Here is a 6,000-nt window from a genome sequence, read left to right on the forward strand (position 1 = left end):
CTCAACTTTCTCCGGGTTATCTTCAGCTGTAGCACTAAATCATTTAGCCCTATATTTACCAATTTTATCAACTAGCGGCTTACTAACTCACGTTGGTTCCAAACTTTAATTAACTACGGGGACATGTTGGGAAATAGGTGGGGGTGGAGGTATTGAGCTACTGAGTTTGTTCGTACAAACTTGGTAAACCATTCATTCATCAAATGGAAGAAGGCTTCCTTAGCCTCTCTTTCCCGACCCATAGAGACGGGCCTAGTGCCACTCGACTCTGCTCTGTGAACGAATGCTTGCATGTTACTTTCAACTTCATCAAAGTCAGCTCAGTTAGATGTCATTTCTATATGAAAGCATAGTTCAAAACATGTCAGGAGTTATCACACTATCACAGGTTATATAATAGCATATCTTTCTAGACTCGTACATGTCACGTTCAGTCTGAGAATTGACTAAACTTTAGCTCTAAGAACACTAAATGTAACACCCCTAACTTGTATTCGTCATCAGAATAGGGTTACGAAGCTTTATCGAAAGAACTTAACTTAAAATCATCAATTTCCAAACATTTCATAAGTCAAAGTGTAATTCATTCAAAGACATGCTTATTGTCCCTTAATCAAGCCCTCAAGGCCTTATAAACACTTTAGAAATGATTCAGGACTAAATTAGGAACATTCACAATTTTATGAAAAAAATAGAAAATTTCACACTACATAGGTCACACGGTCATGTGACTCACACAACTCAGACACACGCCCGTGTCTCAGGCCTTGTAGACGTTTGAAGTAGGGACACACAGTCATGTCCGTGCCCGTGTAACTCTCTGACTTGGGTCACACGGCCAAGCCACATGCCTGTGTGTCAAGCCGTGTAACTCTCGAAATGGCCTCACATGTCTGTGTGTCAGGCCGTGTGCTAGGCCGTGTAACTGCCTGACTTGCAACCCTTTGAAACATACAGAGGTCACACAGCTGTGTCGCATGGAAGTGTGTCACACACGATTGAGACACATGCCCGTGTCTTAAGTTGTGTGGATAAGAAATAGTTCAATTTCAAGTCATTTCTTTTACCCAATTTAAGCTCACACCTACAAGCCATTTGGACAACAAAAAAAGGTTCAAAACATATCTAAACATGCATAATAAGGCTAATTCAATATAGCATCTATCCATACAACCAATATGCCAAAAAGCACCTCAATCATTAGAATCAAATATACTTAAACCTATGCATAATTTAGCCATTCATCAACCATACATTTCTAATCTATTTTTATACCAAACTTACCACAATGACCACATGCCCAAATCATATTAAAGCATAATAAATTGGTCATTCAAAACATAACTTTACTTGACCATTTCAACACCAACCATCGAAAGCATTAAAATGCAAAAATTTCATCAATTATAAAACCACGTTTATAAGCTAAACATAATGACTATCTCATTAAACACAATTCACCTATACATGCCATTATAATCATGACTCAAAACAACAAAATCTACCCATATAGTCGTTGGATAGTGTGGTAGGTCTCTGACGAGCTTCCAAACCGATCGGGCTTTCGATAATCTATAAAACATAGGAAGGAAAAATGATGTAAGCATATAATGCTTAGTAAGTTCGTAAATCATGAACAATACTTACCATTTCAATGCCTAATCATAAAAATAGATATGAATCAATCCAACACAAGCTTCGCACAAGCCTAAGCATCACCAACAACACAAGTTAGTGCTTAATAACAAAACTTAGCAAAATTCATCACATGGAAAGGTAAATTTCATAATCATAATACATATGAATTCATACTTCTTATAACATGGCTATACATACTTTGATCATCAATACTTCATACCTTTCCATAATTTCATAGTTTAATCAATCAGAACCCTTATCGATTCATCCATTTACATGCCCGTTGAATCACATAGAATAATATCAGATACGTGGGAAGCCCACACAAAGTGTGCAAATACATGTTCGAAACCATTCCTTTCCTTTTCCTTTATGTAAACGCTCATACGAGCCATAAATGTGCCTGCTCACATACAAACGGTAATAACAAAATTTTTATATGATAATACTAACATGCTGTAGACATTAAAATAATAATAAAAGAATTATTTTTTATGTCAGATTTGTGGTCTTGAAACCACTGTTATGATTTCTCTAAAAATGGGTTGTTACAACTCTTCCCTTAGTGGAATTTTTGTCCCCAAAAATCTTACCAGAAAAGAGGTTCGGATATTGTTTTCTCATAGCTTCTTTCGATTCCCAGGTGGCCTCCTTTATACCATGTCGTTCCTAAAGAACCTTTACTAAAGCTATGTTCTTATTTCTCAATTCTTTAACCTCTCGAGCTAAGGTTTTGATCAGTTCTTTGCTGTACGACATATCAAGCTGAATCTAAACATCCACTGGTGAAATAACATACGAAGGGTCTGATCGGTATTGTCGTAACATTGATACGTGAAGCACATTAAGAATCTTTTCTAACTTCGGTGGTAAAGTTAAACGATAAAAAACTGGCTCGATTCTTTCAATAATCTCATATGGCCTGATAAATCGCGGAATTAGCTTTCCTTTATGACTAAAATGAAGAACTTTCTTCCAGGGTGATACTTTCAAGAACACTTTATCGCCGACTTGAAATTCAATATCTTTATGTTTTAAATTCGCATACGATTTTTGTCGATCTGAAGCAGCTTTCAAGCTATCTCGGATTACTTTCACTTTTTCTTTAGTCTCTAACCCCATGAATCTTTTTCTCATTGAGCTCAGTCCAATAGAATAGAGTTTGGTATTTATTGCCATACAAAGCTTCATACGGTGCCATCTTTATGCTTGATTGATAACTATTATTGTACGCAAATTCAACCAACGGTAAATATTTTTCCCAATTACCCTCGAATTCTAACACACAACATCAAAAAAATCCTCGAGTATCTAAATTACTCACTCGGACAGACCATCGGTCTATGGATGAAATGCAATGCTAAAATGTATACACGTAGCTACAGCCTCCGGTAATTTGTTTCGGAGTCATGATGTAAACTGTAGATCTCTATTCGAAATAATGGAAACTGTCGTTTCGTGTAACTTGACAACCTCAAAAATATATAGCTCAGCTAACCTCTCAAGAGAATGATTTGTACGAATTAGAATAAAATGTGCAGACTTCGTCAGACGATCAACAACAACCCAAATCACATCTTTCTTTCTCAGAGACAAGGGTAATCCCGATACAAAGTCCATCGTGACTCGCTCCCATTTCCATTCCAGTATCATCACTAGCTGTAACAAACCAGAAGGTACCTAATGTTCAACTTTAACTTGCTGACATACTAAACATCTCGATATGAAGTTAGAAATCTCTCGTTACATACTCGGCCACCAGTACATTTGTTTCAAATCACTATACATCTTATAACTACCAGGATGGACAGACAAGCTACCACTATGAGCTTCATGCAAAATCTTTCGAATGAGCTCTGAATTTTTTGGTATGCAAATTCTGCCCCTAAAAAGTAAAAATCATCGAATCCAATCTGAAAATCTAAATCAGGAATCGACTCACTCTGCTTTCGTTTAGCTAATAACACGTCATCACATTTTTGAGCCTCACAGATCTGTTATAAAAACATCGGTCTAGCTTTCAACTCAGCTAAGATTGAACCATCATCAGGTAAAATCAATCGCGTATACAACGCTCGCAAAGCAAATAAAGACATTCTACTCAAAGCATCAGCAACTATATTAGCTTTACCTGGATGATAATCAATTATCAAGTCATAGTCTTTTAATAACTTGAGCCACCTGCACTGTCTCAGATTCAAATCATTCTGACGTGACCACGTCCCAAGCTCCACCAATCCCTCATCTTGATTCCATCGAACTCCTAAAGGGACCAATGACTCGAGCTCGATCTAAGTGACTTCAAGAAGCTACCTACGCATTATTTCATAGATTTTTGAAGGAAGATCAGCTTGCCATCGAAGGGAAGGCTCGGGCTAATCCATTGAAGAATCCATGCACCTCAATTTTAGCTCCTTTAGCTCATTCCAGCTCCAACCAGTTCACTTGAGCTCAATTTCGTCCATTTGAGCTCCAATTAGCTTCCTATCAGCTCGTTAATTTTATCATTTAATTAAATTGAGTGTTAGTTTTATTTTAATTATTTTACTACAACTTGTGATCGAATTCTTTAGCTCATTTCAGCTCATTAAGAATTTCATCCATGACTGAGCTAGCCGAATTTATTATTAGTTTTGTTTTATTTATGTGTTTTTAAACTTGTTAATTTTAATATGTCTTGTTATTATCTTGTCTAAGATCAGCCGAATATATATTGAATCTAATTTGCTTATGGCTTTTGTAGGTACAGCCGAATGTGGGAACACCATTAATGATGATTCATGAACGGGCCGGTTCAGTGTACGTGCGGGTACATGAATGACTACATGAAATGAATGAATGCCTTAAGGGAGATGCATGTATGGTTCATTACAATGAATGGAAGAATGCATGAATGATCATCTACATGCATCGTCTGCTGTCCATTGGTCTCCTATGTACTTATTCGGCCAAGAAGCATCTTTTGAAGAGTCCATTCGCACTTTGGCTGAATCTAGACATGGCTGAATTTCTTCCATGCATTCACAAGCAGCCAATACATTTCCTTAGCTATGAAGCTGATCATTGAACTCCTCATTCAGCCAAATATAGTCTTAGTTAATAGAAAATACATTGTTAGCTTAATTCACACAATTAAACTCGAATTGCTTAGTTCTTAAGTTTGTCTATTCGGCTATCATATGTAAACTATAAATATTTTTTTTCTCTTTGTCAAAAGGTTAGAAATTTTGAATTATTAAAAGTTGATTGTGAGGTTGCCTCCTCTCTTCTTTCGTTCGAGTCTCGAAGCGACTTATCTAGCTAGCTAGTGGCGTCAATCCGAACTCAATTGAACTTATCACCAAACCGGTGTGGCGTTCAACCATCATTTTATACATTTGGTCCTAACCTCATTATAGGTAATGGGTCTAGGCCTACCTTCTACTTTTCATCTATCCCACCTTAAGCAATATAAGACTCGGGGCAATACTTTGATAGTATTGAATCATTCTTGAAGCTTGAGTTCGTTTCTCTATTCCCTTAATCTATCAACTTACAATTCTATTTTCCTTTGTTAAGTTGAACATATCAATCATAATTCCAAGCCATCTTTAAACCCATTTTGACTACTTTCACTTATAAATCAACCTAACTCCATCTATCAACAAATTTGAACAAACTTCTCGTCGACGATCGGACACCTTAAGTGAATTCTACTCAATCAATTGAGCCGGATCACGTCATTTGGTATCAGAGCTTACAAAATGAAGAGCACCGACATTCGTAGCTATCTCAAAAAAAGGTTCGTGCATTGAAAAAAAATTTGAAATTATAAAAAAAATTGTTATTCATTGTATTCAGCATATTGTGTTTGAGAAGTAAAAGAAAAAGGAAATTCGAGTATTAAAAAAAGTGAAGTGTTGAAAATTTCGTTTCTTCTTCTAAGTATCGCATACGAGAGTTCTACATTATTTCCTTTATACTACCTCAAATGCCACACTTATACCCTGATTTTATTTTGTTTTAGCCTACCCTACACTATTTCATCATTCCTTTTGTTACCCATTTTTAAACCGACCCACAAGCAGCAAATTAAATCTACCGAGACGAATTATGAAATTGTGAGACGAGGCCGAGTGGTAAAAGGCAAGAGTGAATTACATCAAAGAAAAAGCCAAAATTGAGTGCAAATATGAGTGCGAGTGACAATTATTTCTTTCCGAGTGAACCGAGAGTTTTGCAAGTGAGGTATTTGTGAAAGGATTACACATAACATTTGTTGTTAGGCATGGCATCATGGTCGATTGTACTAACAAGTTATTGTTGTGTAGCGAAATTTAAGTATTCAAAATTCAGAAAATAAGCAGCAAAGAGAGAACATCT

The sequence above is a fragment of the Gossypium hirsutum genome, chromosome D03 (genome assembly GCF_007990345.1).
Source record: "Gossypium hirsutum isolate 1008001.06 chromosome D03, Gossypium_hirsutum_v2.1, whole genome shotgun sequence".
Taxonomy (NCBI): Eukaryota; Viridiplantae; Streptophyta; class Magnoliopsida; order Malvales; family Malvaceae; genus Gossypium; species Gossypium hirsutum.